This window comes from Hevea brasiliensis, chromosome 7, assembly GCF_030052815.1.
Source record: "Hevea brasiliensis isolate MT/VB/25A 57/8 chromosome 7, ASM3005281v1, whole genome shotgun sequence".
Taxonomy (NCBI): Eukaryota; Viridiplantae; Streptophyta; class Magnoliopsida; order Malpighiales; family Euphorbiaceae; genus Hevea; species Hevea brasiliensis.
In genome coordinates, this window is record NC_079499.1 from 36,761,109 (window position 1) to 36,780,405 (window position 19,297).

The window sequence follows — 19,297 nt, forward strand, 5'->3', positions numbered from 1 at the left end:
TAACAGATACAGGAAAATTAGGTGCTAAGCCTTGTAGTGCACGAATGACTCCAAATTTACAACTGTTAGCAGGGGATAGTGAGTTGTTTGAAGATTCAGAGAGATACAGGAGATTGGTAGGAAAATTGAACTACTTTATAGTCACTCGTCCTGACATTACTCATGCCGTTAGTGTGGTAAGTCAGTTTATGTCTTCCCCAACTGTTGCTCATTGGAAAGCCTTGGGATAAATCTTGTGTCATCTTAAGGACGCTCCAGGAAGAGGTTTGTTATATGGTAATCATGGGCATTTGAATGTTGAATGTTTTTCAGATGCCGACTGGGCTGGATCTAAGGTTGACAGGAGGTCAACTACTGGATATTGCGTTTTTGTTGGAGGAAATTTAGTGTCTTGGAGAAGCAAAAAGCAGAGTGTAGTTTCTCGATCTAGTGCTGAATCCGAATACAGAGCCATGGCACAATCAGTATGTGAGGTAATGTGGATACTTCAATTACTGATGAGACAGGTTTTAAGACCCCCCTGCCTACGAAATTATGGTGTGATAATCAAGCTGCTCTCCATATTGCTTTTAATCCGGCGTTTCATGAGCGGACCAAACATATTGAGATTGATTGTCACTTTGTTTGTGAAAAGATTCAACAACAGATCATCTAACAGGACACATCAAAACTAGAGAGCAGTTAGGAGATATTTTCACAAAAGCTCTGAATGGAGCTAGGATTGACTACATTTGTAACAAGTTGGGCATGATTAACATCTATGCTCCAACTTGAGGGGGAGTGTTATAGAAAGTCAATCACTATATTATTTCTCTGTATATTCTGTATTCCTATTTAGGATTTCTTATTTAGGATTTCTTCCTAATTAGTAGAACACAATTATAGGAATCAATTGTATATATATACCCATGTACAGATTAATTGATATCAAGGAGAATCATCTCTTTCTACATTCTCAAAATTCTCTATCTTCTACATGGTATCAGAGCTGTGCCAAAATTTTCTGGCGTGAACAGTATAGTTCTGGGCAGTTTTTTATGGGTCAAGCTTCTACATCACTCTAGGAAGGGAGGTGACTGTCACCACCCACCTGAGGAGGAAGGACACCAGCCGATAGGCCTACGCTCAGAATCCCGCCGCCGTCCGATGAAGCGTGTGAGCTCACGGGCCTCCAGAAGTCTCGTGTCATTCTTCATGCGCCGGTGCGTGAACCCTTTTTCCAGTGATTTCTCCGACCGTATCTCTTGCCAACAACCTTCCCTGTTCAGTGCGCCTCTAACCAACATGTTTCCACACCTGGTCTGCACATTTATTTTTTTTTTGTGTGGTACCTTCCGTTGCCCAATTTCTTGCTTTTTGTCTCAGCACCTATTCCTTTAATTGAAAAATGACTGATGGAAAGAAAGAAGCTTCTGAAACAAAGGCTGGATTTGTTAGTGATAATCCCTCTTTACAAATTAATCCTGTAAAGTTGAATGGAACTAATTATTTGGCATGGTCTAGATCATGTCTATTGTTCATTCAGGCTAGAGGACTGCAGGAGTATATCACTGGGGCTAGGAAAAAGCCAGAAAGTGCTAGTTCTACCTACAGCCAGTGGGAGTCAGAGAACTCTCTTGTTATGTCATGGCTCATCAATTCTATTCAATCCCATATAGCTCATGAGTATTTACTGTTGGACAATGCAACTACCATTTGGAGTGTTGTTTCTCAGACTTATTCTCAAGTTAGGAATGATGCACAAGTTTATGAACTTAGGAACAAGGTTCATGGAATGAAACAAGGTATGTTGACTGTTGCTCAGTATTATGCTGAATTGAGTGGTCTATGGCAAGAGTTGGATTTCTATCAGGACTATCAGGCTTCATGTCCGGTTGATGCAGTTAAGTTCCATAAATTGGTTGAGAAGGAGCACATATATGATTTTCTTGCTTGGCTAAATGTGGAGTATGATTAGATTCGAGTTCAAGTACTTGGTAAGAATCTTTTGCCCACCTTAAGACAGACGTACTCTTATATTCAGCAGGAGGACAACAAAAGGAATATCATGATCAATTCTACAGCTGTTGATAAGGCTGGACTGACTGCTAACTCCTTACGAGAACAGTCACATGGTCCATCAGATAAGGATCACTTGCATTGTGACTACTGTGGGAAATCCTGACACACCAATGAAAAATGTTAGAAGCTACATGGCCACCCAACTAAAGGGCGTGGAGGAAAAAGGATGGGCTCTGCTAGACCATAAGCAAATGTATCTGAGGCTGTGAGTGTTTCCATAGATACTACTATCACTGGGATATTTTCCAATGAAGAGGTACAAACTCTGAGGCGATTCCTATCACAGCTTGAATCACAATCCACTACAGTTGCCTCTTCTAACTTCGTCAACTCAGGTAATACTTTTCTTGTCAATCATAATAATTCATTTTGGGTTATAGATTCTGGAGCAAACAAATATATGACAGGCTCCTCGAATAAATTCATATCCTGTTCTCCATGTTCAGGCAAAGGAAAAGTTCGCACTGCAGATGGATCCTTATCTAATGTTTCTGAAACAGGTTCTGTTAAATGTACTCCTACTATAAGTCTTAGTTCTGTCTTACATGTACCTAACTTTGCTATTAACCTTCTATCTGTCAGTTCTATCACAAAGGTTCTCAACTGCAAAATTGAATTTTTTTCCTACTCACTGTGTATTTCTGGAGTTGATAACAGGGAGAATGATTGGCAGTGGCAGACTGCAAGATGGGCTATATCTATTGAAAGATTGTGTTGATCAGGCCATATTGGGACAGTCAATGGGTGCTGAGGAAGAAATTATCCAGTGTCATAGGAGACTTGGACATCCTTCCTTTACTGTTTTAAAGAAACTTTATCCTCTTTTGTTTAAGCAATACAGAACTGAATTGTTAGTATGTGATACTTGTGAGTTTGCCAAACATACTAGACAATCTTATCCTGCAATAAATAATAAGGCTTCAATTCCTTTTATGACTATCCATTCTGATGTGTGGGAGCCTATTCAAATCGTGTCTTTATCAGGTTATAGATCGTTTGTAACATTTATTGATTGTTGCAGTAGGTTAACTCGGGTATATCTGATGAAAGGGAAAAATGAAGTATTTTTATGTTTTTAGCAGTTTCACAAAATGATTAGCACCCAGTTTGATGCTCATGTTAAAATACCGAGAACTGATAATAGCACAAAGTATATGAATAAAGATTTTCATGAATATTTGAAGTCACACAAAATTTTGCATCAGACTAATTGTGTTAACACTAGTGCTCAAAATGGAGTGTCTGAGAGAAAAAAATAGACATTTACTTGAGGTTGCTAAGTCTCTGAAATTTACAATGAATATTTCCAAACCTTACTGGGGGGGATGCAATTCTTTCTGCTGCATATCTTATCAACAGGATGCCACTCCGGACTTTGGAGTTTAAGAGTCTTTTAGAGGTTTTGCAAGGTAAAAATTCATATACTGTTTCTTTAAAGGTCTTTGGTTATGTTTGCTTTGTTCATCAGCCTAATAGGGGAAAGTTAGAACATCGGGCCCTCAAATGTGTCTTTGTTGGTTATTCTAGTACTCAGAAGGGGTATAGGTGTTACCACCCACATATACGAAAATATTTTATAAGCATGGATGTTACCTTCAAGGAATCTGAATCTTATTTCCATCCACCTCTTCAGGGGGAGCATAGGAATGAAGAAGAGGTGTCTTTCCCTTCTTTTTTGTCCTCTCCCAACTTTCAACTTCAAAGGGAAAATCTGGGTTTAAAACTATACCTGATAATGATACTCAGGGGGAGTCACCTAAATCTCGAGGGAGACTGAATAGACTAGATTTGAGAATCTATACTCAGCTGAATAAGACAGATATAGCCATCGAGCAAGAGATTGCTGATCAATCAGAATCTCTAAATTTAATTCCTGAATATCCTGAGGTATGTGATGAGTCTCCTTTGGTTCCTGAAAAGTCTAATTTTAATTCTCAGTCTACTCTTCCTTCTTCTGATAAAGATATTGATATTCCTATTGCTCTCCGAAAAGGTGTTAGAACTTATACTAAACATGCTATCTCTAACTTCATTTCCGATGATTCTCTGTCTCCATCCTATAGAGCCTTTCTATTGTTTGTTTCCTTTGTTTTTATCCCACATGATTGGAAGAAAGCATGTCTTAATCAAAAATAGAAGGCAGCCATAGTGGAGGAGATGAAAGCTCTAGCAAAGAAAGAGACATGGGAACTTGTTACTCTTCCACAGGGAAAAAAACCAGTTAGATGTGTAGAAAGAGATGATTCTCATATATTTCAATTAATCTGTACATGGGTATTTATATACAATTGATTCCTATAATTGTGTTATACTAATTAGGAAGAAATCCTAAATAAGAAATCCTAAATAGGAATACAGAATACAGAATATACACATAAATAATATAATGATTGACTTTCCATAACACTCTCCCTCAAGTTGGAGCATAGATGTTAATCATGCCCAACTTGTTACAAATGTAGTCAATCCTAGCTCCATTCAGAGCTTTTGTGAAAATATCTCCTAACTGCTCTCCAGTTTTGATATGTCCTGTTGAGATGATCTGTTGTTGAATCTTTTCACGAACAAAGTGACAATCAATCTCAATATGTTTGGTCCGCTCATTAAATACCGGATTAGAAGCAATATGGAGAGCAGCTTGATTATCACACCACAATTTCGCAGGCAGGGGGGTCTTAAAACCTGTCTCATCTAGTAATTGAAATATCCACATTACCTCACATACTGATTGTGCCATGGCTCTGTATTCGGATTCAGCACTAGATCGAGAAACTACACTCTGCTTCTTGCTTTTCCAAGACACCAAATTTCCTCCAACAAAAACGCAATATCCAGTAGTTGACCTCCTATTAACCTTAGATCCAGCCCAGTCGGCATCTGAAAAACATTCAATATTTAAATGCCCATGATTACCATATAACAAACCTCTTCCTGGAGCTCCCTTCAGATAGCACAAGATTTTTCCCAAGGCTTCCCAATGAGCAATAGTTGGGGAAGACATAAACTGACTTACCACACTAACGGCATAAGCAATGTCAGGACGAGTGACAGTAAGGTAGTTCAATTTTCCTACCAATCTCCTGTATCTCTCTGGATCTTCAAACAACTCACTATCCCCTGCTTGATTGTAAATTTGGAGTCATTGGTGCACTACAAGGCTTAGCACCTAATTTTCCTGTCACTGTCAATAGATCAAGGACATATTTTCTTTGAGACAAGAAAATACCCTTCTTACTTCTCATAACTTCAATACCCAAAAAATACTTTAATAATCCCAAGTCTTTGGTCTGAAACTGGGTTTAGAGGAAGATTTTAAGAGATGAAATACCTGCAGAGTCACTCCCAGTGATGATAATGTCATCCACATAGACTACCAGGAGAATTAGACCAGCCTCAGATTGCTTATAAAATACTGAGTGATCACACTTACTCTTTTGCATACCAAATTCCTGTACTGCTTCACTGAATCTCCCAAACCAGGCCCTAGGACTTTGTTTCAAGCCATAAAGAGACTTCCGAAGCCTACAAACTTTACCCAACTCCCCCTGAGCAACAAACCCAGGTGGTTGCTCCATATACACCTCCTCCTGAAGATCACCATGAAGGAAGGCATTCTTGATATCCAATTGGTGCAGGGGCCAATCATATGTAGCTGCTAAAGAGATAAACAAGCGAATGCAGTAAGTTTAGCTACGGAGAAAAAGTGTCGAGTAATCAACCCCATATGCGAGCATATCCTTTTGCTACAAGGCGTGCTTTTAATCTAGCCACGTAACCATCAGATTTACCTTTCAGTAAATACCCATTTGCAACCAATAGCTTTCTTACCGGTGGGCAAAAAGGATTCAGATGTACCATTAGCATCTAAAGCCTTCATTTCCTCTTTCATAGCAAAGACACCCGGCCAGGATGAGACATTGCCTCACCAATGATATTAGGGATGGGAATAGAGTCTAAAGAAGTAACAAAACACCGAGAACAAGAAGACAATTGATTATAAGAAACAAAAGAAGAGATAGGGTAAGTACATGAACGTTTATCTTTACGAAGAGCAATGGGTAAGTCTAGATCAGAATCATGATCGAGATGAGGTACAAGATCTCCCAACGAAGTAGTGGTGGAGGATCAGTCGGGAATCTCAATCTCTGGAATAAACATGAACAACGGGAGGCCGAGTAGGTCTAGAGACGGAAGAAATAGGTGTGAGAGAGGACTAGACATTGGTTGGACAAGATATATTAAGATATCATCTTCCTCCCCGACTCTCATACACGATGATTGAGAAAAAATGGAGTGGACTCAAAAATGTGACATCTGCAGAAACAAGATAACAATTAAGAGTAGGAGAGAAACAACGGTTCTTTTTGGATCCGGAGTACCCAAGGAAGACACATTTGAGAGACTTTGAATCCAATTTAGTAAATCATGATTTAACATCACGCATAAAACAAGTACAACAAAAATACGGTTCAACGGAAACAAAGATTTTGTAGGAAACAAAGCAAAGATAAGGAATATCCCCATTAAGGATGTAAGAAGGCATACGATTGATCAAAAACATGCCAGAAATCGTGATCCGCCCAAAAGTGTTTAGGAACTTTCATCCGAAAAAGAAGAGCACGAGTTACCTCAAGAAGATGCCGATTTTTCTTTCGCCACGCCATTTTGGGATGGGGTATCCACACAGGAAGACTAATGAAGAATGCCATTTTGTGTCATATAAGACTGAAATTGTGCTGAAAAATATTCTTTAGCATTGTCACTTCTTACTCTGCGCACAGAAATATTAAATTGAGTTTTGATTTCATTACAAAAGGCACAAAAGATAGAAAACAACTCAGAACGATTCTTCATTAAATATAACCAAGTAACACGAGAGTAATCATCAACAAAAGTACCAAAATAACGAAATCCAGCTTTAGAAGTAATGAACAAGGACCCCAAACATCGAATGAACTAACTCAAAAGGGAATGAAGCCCGTTTATTGACTCTAGACACGTAAGGCAAACGATGATGTTTTGCAACCGACACGACTCACATTCTAGATCGATAAAGACTGAAATTGAGGACACAGTTTCTTAATGGTAGACAAATAAGGATGACCAAATCTACAATGAGTTTCAAGAGGTGTTAAGGTACTGGAGCAAACAAGCGACCGCGGTACATGATTTTCCAGAATGTAGAGACCACCTGACTCGCGTCCTCTACCAATAATGGCCGTCGTAAGATCCTCAAACAAACACCGGTCGAAAAAAGGAAACGAGAATAATTTAAGGTACGAGTAAGTTTACTAACAGTAAAGTAGATTAAAAGAGAATTTTGGTAGACACAAAGCGAAAACAAAGAAATTGAAGTCGGGTTCAGCCTGCAACCCATGACACAAGAAGTAGAACCATCACTAAAGTAATGAGAGGAAGTGAGATTAGACCAAAAAGCGGATAGAAGACTAGAATTACTGTCATGTGATCCGCCGCACTGAATCAATAACCCATTTGGATCAAGAAGACACAAGGCATGTAGTAGATTTACGACTCGTGATCGTAGTGACAGGAACTGTAGGCTTTAGAGATGCTCGACATCGAAAATTGTGCAAAATCCTCTGCAGATACCAAAATAGTTTTCTCGGAGGAAGATATCAGAGAATTCTCTCACGCCATATTTGCCATCCGTGATCGCTGATTTTTCTCCGAAGTTGCGACAATTATATTTTGTATGGCTGTGCTCATGGCAATAATAACAAATGACTCCTCTTGAGTCCTGATTAACACTAACCTCTCCAGTACGCTGATTACTTCTGTTGCCTGTAATTCCTCCTCTACGTCCTCTTCTATTACCCTGTTGTCCATTTGGATTACGGCTAATAAGAGCACTACTTACAGGTTGTGAAGATTGAGTACTCTCTGTTCGAATGACCCGTGTGAAAGTTTCATGCAAAGAGGAAATCTCGATCTTGGAGAGAATCGAGATTTAGCGCCTCATACTCGAAGGAAGGCCTACAAGAAAACTCATAACACGATTGCTCCGTTGGGCCTCTGAACTTTCACATCGTGACTAAAAGGCAACAATACATTAAGTTCCTCATATACCCGCTTAAAATCCATAAAATAAGCCGTGAGAGACTTATCCTCTTTCTCAAAGACGGTAGAATGCCTTACAAACATCATAAATACGAGATATTCCTTTACGAATACGTAAAATCTAAGTAATCCATCAATTCCTTAACAAATTCACGGTGATTAATTAAACTAATTACCTCACCGTGAATCGAGTTCAAGCCGCAAAAACAATCGAGCATCCTCCTTAGCCAAGTTTGTCGTGTATCATCGTGGGTGGATCTTTAGTAAGGTGATCATCCTTATCAATGCTACGCAAATAGACCCTAACAGCCTTACTCCACCTGTGCAATTCAACCATTAAGTTTGTGTTCCGTGATCTTAGTCATCACCGGAATCACATCAGAAATAATATTCTTATTGTCTGCCATTTGTTGAGATAAAGAAAACTAACCGAAACGCTAATCCAAAGTGCTTATAGCAGCAAAATAACCCAAAATCACAAATCAAGCAACTACCAAAATAGGATCTGAGAGCCAAACCTCAGAAGTCCTTTAATGGTTATACTGGATCAGGCAACAGCACACGGTGGTGGAATGAGGGGGTTGAGACGACGCCGGCAATGTTGATCGGGGTTGAAACGGCCGGTCGACGACCAAGGTCTCTCCTGAGCTGGGTAGTGAGAACAAATATTCACCCTAGATTGATGACCTGCTCTGATACCATGTAGAAAGAGATGATTCTTATTGATTTCAATTAATCTGTACATGGGTATATATATACAATTGATTCCTATAATTGTGTTCTACTAATTAGAAAGAAATCCTAAATAGGAATACAGAATACAAAATATACAGAAAAATAATATAGTGATTGACTTTCCATAACATAGTGATTGACTTTCCATAACACATATATATCTATGTATTAACACCTTTGTAAATATGAAAAAAGGTACTTCAATTACATGGTATCAGAGCCACCAGTCCCTAGTTTCAAAGTGTTTTTTTTTTCCGTTGAAAATTTTCTCCCGTTCCTTGTTCTAGTTCATTGGCACACTGTAACCTTGGAGGACTACCTAGGCCTATCAAGGTACCTCACAGCCAGCCTCAGAAAGAGGCCCAGGTACAGATCGGCCGCCCCTCAAAGTCTGGTGACCAGACGTGGAGAAAGTGGCCTCCACGCGCCACTTCTGTGTTTCGGCTACTGTTCCATGCACCAACGCGTGTCCGCGCGTGTGGTGTTTTTCGGCGACTCCTGATGGCCGAACATTCTTCCCCAGCGTCGCCTCGACGAGGTGATCCCATCCCTGCAGGCCGTGTTTGGTTTTGGCGCTGCGTTCTTGGCAGTGTTTGAAGAATCGCTTCTCTCGGGTCACTGGATCTGCTAGTGTTCGATAGCTCGGGCTATTTGTGGACTTCAAGGTGCAATGGCTGAGGGTGAGACCATGCTATAATCATTGATGTAGTCCCAGTGATGACTAAAATCACTAAAAACAAACTTAATGGCTTAAACTACTTGGAGTGGAGCAAAACTATTCGGATTTATTTAAGGAGCATTGACAAAGATGATCATCTCACAAAAGATCCACCGAATGATGATACTAAGCAAACATGGTTAAAGGAAGATGCCCGTTTGTTTCTACAACTTCGGAATTCAATTCATAGTGAGGTAATGAGCCATATTAATCACTGTGAGTATATTAAAGAATTGATGAAGTACTTAGAATTTTTATACTCTGGCAAAGACAATATTTCTCGCATAATGATGTTTGCAAAGCATTTTATCGACCTTAAAAACAAGACAAGACTCTTACAGCATATTTTATGAAATTTAAACGTGTTTATGAAGAGTTTAATGTTCTGTTACCATTTAGTCCTGATGTAAAGGAGCAACAAGCTCAACGTGAGCAAATGGCTGTTATGAGTTTTCTTGCTGGTTTGCCCTCAGAATATGAAACTGTTAAATCTCAAATTCTCTCTAGTTCTGAGATTTCCTCCCTTCATGATACGTTTACACGTGTCTTTCGTACAGAAAGCACTTATTCTTCACAACCTACTAACGGTGCTCTTATTAGTAGAAATATAAGTGGACAACATGGATATAGAGGAGGAGTTACTAACCACAGAAACAATCAATGTAATGTGGAGACTAATTCTAATCAAAACTCAAGAGGAGTCATTTATTATTATTGCCATGAGCCTAGACACACAAAACATAACTGCTTAAAACTTCAGAGAAAAAATCAGCGATCCTAGGTGGCAAATATATTAATAAAAAATTCTACAGTGTCTTCCTCTTCTGAGAAAACTATCTCAGTGTCTGTAGAAGAATTTGCACAGTTCTCCCAGTATCAAGCATCTCTAAAGCCTACCAACTCCTCAATCACTGCTATCGCTGAGTCACATAAATCCACTACATGCCTTGTGTCCTCCTCGCCCAAATGGGTCATTGATTCTGGTGCTACAGATCATATGACAGGTAATTCTGCTCTTTTATCTGATTTTCAGTCTTTTACCTCTCCTTCCACAGTCACGCTAGCTGATGGATCTACTTCGTGTGTCATTGGTTCTGAAACTATGAATCTAACCACATCCATATCTTTGTCATCTGTTTTACGTCTACCTAACTTCTCTTTTAATTTACTATCTGTTAGTAAACTCACTCGAAACTTAAATTGTTCTATTTCCTTTTTTCCTATCTGGTAGCTAGGGCACTTCTTTTCCAAATGAAAGTACCTGTAGAAAGAGATGATTTTCATTTATTTCAATTAATCTGTACAAGGGTATATATACACACTTGATTCCTGTAATTGTGTTCTACTAATTAGGAAGAAATTCTATATAGAAATACAGAATATACAGAGAAATAATATAGTGATTGACTTTCCACAACACTCCCCCTCAAGTTGGAGCATAGATGTTAATCGTGACCAACTTGTTACAAATGTAGTCAATCCTAGCTCCATTCAGAGCTTTTGTATCTTCTAACTGCTCTCCAGTTTTAATGTGTTCTGTTGAGATGATCTATTGTTGAATCTTTTCACGAACAAAATGATAATCAATCTCAATATGTTTGGTCCGCTCATGAAACACCAGATTATAAACAATATGGAGAGCAGCTTGATTATCACACCACAATTTCACAGGCAAGGAGGTCTTAAAACCTGTCTCATCTAGTAAAGTATCCACATTACCTTACACACTAATTGTGCCATAGCTCTGTATTCCGATTCAGCACCAGATCGAGAAACTACACTCTGCTTCTTACTTCTCTAAGACACCAAATTTCCTCTAACAAAAACACAATATCCAGTAGTTGACATCCTATCAACCTTAGATCCAGCCCAGTCGACATCTGAAAAACATTCAACATTTAAATGCCCATGATTACCATATAACAAACCTCTTCCTGGAGCACCCTTCAGATAATACAAGATTTGTCCCAAGACTTCCCAATGAGCTATAGTTGGGGAAGGCATAAACTTATTTACCACACTAACGGCATAAGCAATGTCAGGACGAGTGACTGTAAGGTAGTTCAATTTTCCTACCAGTCTCCTGTATCTCTCTGGATCTTCAAAGAACTCACTATCCCCTGCAAACAGTTGTAAATTTGGAGTATTGGTGCACTGCAAGGCTTAGCACCTAATTTTCCTATCTCTATCAATAGATCGAGGACATATTTTCTTTGAGATAAGAAAATACCCTTCTTACTTCTCATAACTTAAATACCCAAGAAATACTTTAACAATCCCAAGTCTTTGGTCTGAAAATGGGTTTGGAGAAAGGTTTTAAGAGATGAAATACCTGCAGAGTCACTCCCAGTGATAACAATGTCATCCACATAGACTACCAGGAGAATTAGACCAGCCTCAAATTGCCTATAAAATATTGAGTGATCATGCTTACTCTTTTGCATACCAAATTCCTGTTCTGCTTCACTGAATCTCCCAAACCAGGCCCTAGGACTTTGTTTCAAGCCATAAAGAGACTTCCGAAACCTACAAACTTTACTCAACTCCCCCTGAGCAACAAACCCAGGTGGTTGCTCCATATACACCTCCTCCTGAAGATCACCATGAAGGAAAGTATTTTTTATATCTAATTGGTGCAATGACCAATCATATATAGCTGCTCAAGAGATAAACAAGCAAACAGAAATAAGTTTAGCTACAAGAGAAAAAGTGTCAGAGTAATCAACTCCATATGTCTGAGCATATTCTTTTGCCACAAGGCGTGCTTTTAACCTAGCCACAGAACCATCAGGATTTACCTTTACTGTAAATACCTATTTGCAACCAATAGCTTTCTTACCAGTGGGTAAAGGCAATAGTTCCCATGTACCATTAGCATCTAAAGCCTCCATTTTCTCTTTCATAGCAGCACACCAGCCAGGATGAGACAGTGCCTCACCAACAGTATTAGGGATACGAACAGAGTCTAAGGAAGTAACAAAATACTGAGAACAAGAAGACAATTGATTATAAGAAACAAAAGAAGAGATAGGGTAAGTGCATGAACGCTTACCTTTACGAAGAGCAATGGGTAAGTTTAGGTCAGAATCATGATCAGTATGAGGTACAGGATCTCCCAACGAAGTAGCTGGTGGAGGATCTGAGTTGGGAATCTCCAATCTCCTGGAATAAACATGAACAACAGGAGGTCGAGTAGGTCTAGAGACAGAAGAAACAGGCTGTGGGAGAGGACTAGACATTGGTTGGACAGTATATATTAAGAGATCATCCTCTTCCCCCTAACTCTCATACACAGATGATTGAGGAAAAAATGGAGTAGACTCAAAAAATGTGATATCTGCAGAAACAAGATAACGATTAAGAGTAGGAGAGAAACAGAGGTACCCTTTTTGGAGCCGAGAGTACCCAAGGAAGACACATTTGAGAGATTTCGGATCCAATTTAGTAACCTGTGGATGAACATCACGCACAAAATAGGTACAACAAAAAATACAGAGTTCAACAGGGAACAAAGATTTTGTAGGAAACAAAGCAATATAAGGAATATTCCCATTAAGGACAGAAGACAGTATACAATTGATCAAAAAACATGCTGTAGAAACTGCATTCGCCCAAAAGTGTTTAGGAACTTTCATATGAAAAAGAAGAGCACGAGATACCTTAAGAAGATGCCGATTTTTTCTTTCGGCCACGCCATTTTGGGATGGGGTATCAACATAGGAAGATACTGATTCCAGCGACCGAATCAGAGGCGACAGCCAATCGGCGGCCAATGTCTCTCTTAAGCTGGATGGTGAGAACAAATAGTCACCCTAGATAGATGACCTAAGGTAACAGTGGGTTTCAGAAAAAAAATTCAAGATTTAGATTCCTTAATGAACCTACTCTGATACCATATAGAAAGAGATGATTCTCATATATTTCAATTAATCTGTACATGGGTATATATATACAATTGATTTCTATAATTGTATTCTACTAATTAGGAAGAAATCCTAAATAAGAAATTCTAAATAGGAATACAGAATATACAGAGAAATAATATAGTGATTGACTTTCCATAACAGTACCTAAACATTTTTTTGCCGATATAATTTCTACAGCATATTTTTTAATCAATCACATGACATCTTCTGTTCTTGATGGAGATATTCCTTATACTATTTTATTTCCATCTAAATCATTATTTCCCGTTGAACCCAAAATCTTTGGTTGTACTTGATTTGTGCGAGATGTTCGTCCACAAATTTCTAAATTGGATACAAAGTCTCTTAAATGTGTTTTCCTTGGATACTTGCGGCTCCAAAAAGGATACAGGTGTTTTTTTCCAACTCTTAATCGTTACATTGTTTCTACTGATGTTACATTTTTTGAGTCTACTCCATTATTTCCTCAAACATCTATGTATGAGAATCAAGGGGGGGGGGGGGGGGGGATGATGACCTTTTAGTCTACACTGCTAAACAAACATAATCTCCTATTCCTGCTACTTCTGTCCCTGTCTCAGTCTGACCCCCTGTTATTCATATTTATTCAAGGAGATTGCAGACTCCAGACTTAGATCCTCCAACATCTTCGTCGTCTAAAGATCCAGCTACTACCACTGATCATTATCCTACTTTAGATCTTCCCATTGCTCTTCGTAAAGGTAAACATACATGTACTTATCCTATTTCTTCTTTTTTTCTTATAATCATTTGTCTTCTCCTTCTCAATGTTTTGTTACCTCTTTAGATTCTATAAAAATTCCTAAAACAGTCATTGAGGCATTATCTCATCCTGGTTGGTGTGCCGCTATGAAAGAGGAGATGGAGGCCTTAGATACAAATGATACATGGAAACTGGTGCCTTTGCCTACTGGTAAAAAGACTATTGGGTGCAAATGGATTTTCTCGGTAAAGACGAATCCTGATGGTTCTATAGCTAGATTAAAAGCACGTCTTGTAGCCAAAAGATATGCTCAAACATATAGGGTAAATTATTCTGATACTTTTTCTCCTGTAGCTAAACTAGCTTCAGTTCGATTGTTCATCTCCCTAGCAGCTACACATGATTGGCCTTTACACCAATTAGATATAAAGAATGCCTTCCTTCACGGTGATCTCCAAGATGAGGTATATATGGAGCAACCACCAGGGTTTGTTGCCCAAGAGAAGTTGGGTAAAGTTTGCAAACTTCGAAAGTCTCTTTATGGCTTGAAACAAAGTCCTCGGGCTTGGTTTGGGAGATTCAGTAAAGTAGTATAAGATTTTGGTATGCAAAAGAGTAAGTGCGATTATTCAGTGTTTTATTTATAGTCCAAGACTGGCCTAATTCTACTGATAGTGTATGTTAATGATATTGTTATCATTGGAAGTGATTCTGTATGCATTTCATCTCTTAAACACTTTCTTCAGACCCAGTTTCATACAAAAGATTTAGGTCCACTCAAATATTTTTTGGGTATTGAAGTTATGAGAAGTAAGAAAGGTATCTTCTTGTCTCAGCGGAAGTATGTTATTGATCTACTAATAGAAACTAAAAAATTAGGCGCTAAGCCTTGCCTTACACCAATGACCCCGAGCCTCCAACTTGAAGCAGAGGATGGTAAACTATTTGAAGATCCAGAAAATACAGGAAGTTGGTAGGTAAATTGAACTACCTTATAATAACTCGTCCTGATATTGCATACTCAGTTAGTGTGGTAAGTCGGTTTATGTCTTCTCCAACTTTTGCCCATTGGGAAGCTTTGGGACTAATTTTGTGTTATTTGAAGAGAGCTCCAGGATGAGACTTATTATATAGTAATCATGGGCATTTGAATGTTGAATGCTTTTCAGATGCAGATTGGGCAAAATCTAAAGCTGATAGAAGATCAACTACTGGATATTGTGTCTTTGTTGAAGGTAATTTAGTGACATGGAGAAGTAAGAAACAAAGCGTAGTTTTGCAATCTAGTGCTGAATCGGAATACACAGCTATGGCACAATCAGTGTGTGAAATAGAATGGATACTTCAATTATTAGATGAGGTTGGCCTTAAGACCTCTTTGCCTGCGTGGTTATGGTGTGATGATCAAGCTGTTATCCATATTGCTTCTAATCTTGTGTTCCATGAACGGACCAAGCATATTGAAATTGATTGTCATTTTGTCCAGGAAAAGCTTCAACAAGGGATTATCTTAACACAACACATCAAAACTTGAGACCAAGTAGGAGATTTGTTTACGAAAGCTCTAAATGGAGCTCGGGTTGACTACATCTGTAATAAGTTGGGCATAATTAATATATATGCTCCAACTTCAGGGGGAGTGTTATAGAAGTCTTCTTAATGAGGAAGTCTACTCCAATTAGGAGATTGACTCCTATAGGATAGGATTCCTAATTCATGTAGAATTAGAGTTCTAATCCATATAGAATAGGAGACGATTGTATACATATATATATATCTGTGTATTAACAACTTTGTAAATATGAAAAAAATAACCTCAATTACAACTATCAAAGATACGAGGTTCAATAGGAAACAAAGATTTAGAAGGAAATAAAATGGTATAAGGAATGTCACCGTTAAGGACAGATGATGGCATACGATTAATCAGGAAACAAGCTGTAAAAACTGCATCAGCCCAAAATTGTTTGGGAACCTTCATTTGAAAAAGGAGTGCCCATGCTACCTCAAGGAGATGTCTATTTTTTCCTTTCAGCAATCCCATTCTGGGATGGAGTATCAACACAAGATGTTTGTTGAAGAATACCTTTTTGTGACATATAGGTTTGAAAATTGCCAGAAAGATATTCCTTAGCATTATCACTTCTCAATATATGCACAGACGTATTAAATTGATTTTGAATCTTAGCACAAAAGGCACAAAAAATAGAAAATAATTCCGAACGATTCTTCATTAAAAATAACCAAGTAACACGGGAATAATTATCAACAAATATAACAAAATACTTGAATTTAGAGTTTGAAATAACAGTACATGGACCCCATACAGCAGAATAAACTAACTCAAAAGGAGATGAAGCCCGTTTATTGACTCGAGACACTTTAGACAAACGATGATGTTTGGCAAACTGACACGACACAATTTAAAACTGACAAAGACTGAAACTGTGGACATAACTTCTTCAAGACAGATAAAGACGAATGTCCCAATTGACAATGGACTTGAATAAGAGTTAAAATACTGGAACATACAAGAGATATTGGCACTTGTTTGTCAAGGACGTAGAGGCCTCCAGACTCATATCCTCTATCAATAATCTGCTTCGTCGTAAATCCTGGAACAATCAATGATCAGGAAAAAATGAGACTATAATTTAAGACTCGAGCAAGTTTACTAACAGAGAGTAAATTAAAGGCGAATTTGGGTAGACACAAAATAGATGATACAGAAATGGATGGTGTGAAATTTGCAATGCTAGAACCAATGACACAAAACTTGGACCCATCGGCCAAAACAACAGAGGATGAAGGATGATGAGGTTTAAATGTAGACAAAATGTTAGAATTACCTGTCATGTGGTCTGTAGCACCAGAATCAATGACCCATTTAGAGGAGACAAGGCATATAGTACATTTACGTGACTCAGCTATTGTAGTGACTGGGGAATTAGAGGACTTTAGAGAGGCCTGATACTGTGAGAACTGTGCATATTCTTCAGCAGATACTAAAACTGTTTCTCAGAAGGAGCTATTGAAGAGTCATCAACTACTATGTTGGCCATCCGAGATCATGGGTTCTTATTCTGAAGTTTCAGACAATATCTTTTTGTATGACCTGGCTCATGGCAATAGTAACATTCAATTCCTCCTGAGTCACGATTAAGGGCAACCTCCCCACTATGCTGGTTACGCCTATTGCCACTATACCCTCTTTTATTGCCTCCTTTATGACTTTGCCTGCCACTATCAGTAAGACTAACAAGAGCACTATTAACAGATTGAGAGAATTAGGGAGCTTCAGTACGAAGTACTCTTGAGAAAGTATCATGCAGAGATGAAATTTCAGAACCAGAAAGAATTTGAAATTTAGCAGCCTCATACTCTGGGGCAGACCTGCCAAAAAATTCATGACAACCATTTGTTCTCGTTGAACTTGCTGAACTTTCACATCAGGATTAAACGGCATTAAGACATTAAGTTCCCCATAGATCCTTTTAAAATCTATAAAATAGGCTGTGAGGGACTTATCTTGTTTCTCTGCATGATAAAATGTTTTACATACCTCATAAATACGAGAGATATTTCCTTTACCCGAATATAAAAATTCTAAATAATCCATCAATTCTTTAACAAACTTATAGTGATTAATTAACCTAATAACCTCACTGTTAATGAAATTTTGAATTTGTAAGAACAAAAGAGCATCCTCCCTCATCCAAATTTGCTTTGTATCATCAGTAGGTGGATCTTGGGTGAGATGATCATCCTTATCGATACTCCGTAAATAAACCTGAACCATCTTACTCCAATCCAGATAATTAGAACCATTAAATTTGTGTTCCGCGATTTTAGTCATCACAGGAATCACATCAGCTATTACACTTTTACTTTTCACCATTACAAAAAAATTTTCACAGCAGCAAATCACAGAAATCTCCTTTCCTAAACCAATAAACACAGAGCAAACACAGCTCAAGACACAATTTTAAAGCAGTTCAGTGTAATAGAAGCCAAAAACATACCCAACAATAGGACCAAGACAAATCATCTCCACAAAGACACCCAATGGCAAAACAACTAACAGGGATACAGTATACACCCAAGGCGACGCCGTCAAGAGCAATCGGAGTGGCAGAGGACGTCGGACGCACTGGCGAGTGGGACGGCGACAAGAGCTTCTACTGGCGCTTCAACCTCACTCGCTGGTCTTCTGGTGACCAGATTTTCTAGGTAAGGTCGCTGGCAAGGGATCTTCCTTCCTAGGTGGGCCGATGAGACTTAAATGTCACCTTGAGATGGTGACCTAACTCCACAGTAACGATTCTGATAGTTTTCTCAGAAAAAAAAAAATCTTTTTGAACAAGGCTCTGATACCATGAAGTGAATATTTTTCTGTATATTTTATTAAATGAGATACAAGGTATTTATATACAAAGGATCCTATAATTAATCACCCAATAATTATACTAACTAATTAGCTAACTAATTAAGAAAGAATATTATTTACATAATTATAGGATTGACTTCCTATAACAATTATCTATATTGACTTCCTATAACAATTATCTATAAATGTCCGCTTGAAGGCTGTCATTTCATAATTGAAGCATGTGAGCATCTATTAGTCACAAAAATCTTTGCAAAAAGGCCTTCTGGACTAGAAAAGCCAAATATTTGAACCAAGTCATATCACCAATTATTCAAAACATTCAATTTTGAAGAAATTTTAGCCAAAACTGAAATTCAATTTGGGGAGAATTTGATTTTGCACGTGAGGATTTTGTGAAATAAGATCACAAGTGATCTGTTAAGCATTAATAAAAACATAGCTCAAGTGTAATGTTGTCAATTGGTCAATTGATCTTCAATTTTGGCTAATTTTTTTTTTCAAAATTTAAAGTTTTGGATAACCAGTCCAAAATTAAAACTTTTGGATAAAAGTGCACATTGGTGCAAACATTTGACTTTTTTGTTCATTGGCCTTGAGAACATAATTAGGCAACTGAATTTCTTTTTTGCTTTTCAAAACTTCTCAAACAGAAGTAATTTCATAAA

General features: G+C 38.1%; 1 protein-coding gene across 2 annotated transcripts in view; it reads right to left on the reverse strand.

Moving 5' to 3' along the window:
• The window catches only part of LOC110669488 (uncharacterized), a 59,655-nt gene that overhangs the window by 15,808 nt on the left and 24,550 nt on the right, over positions 1 to 19,297 (reverse strand). The window lies entirely within an intron of this gene.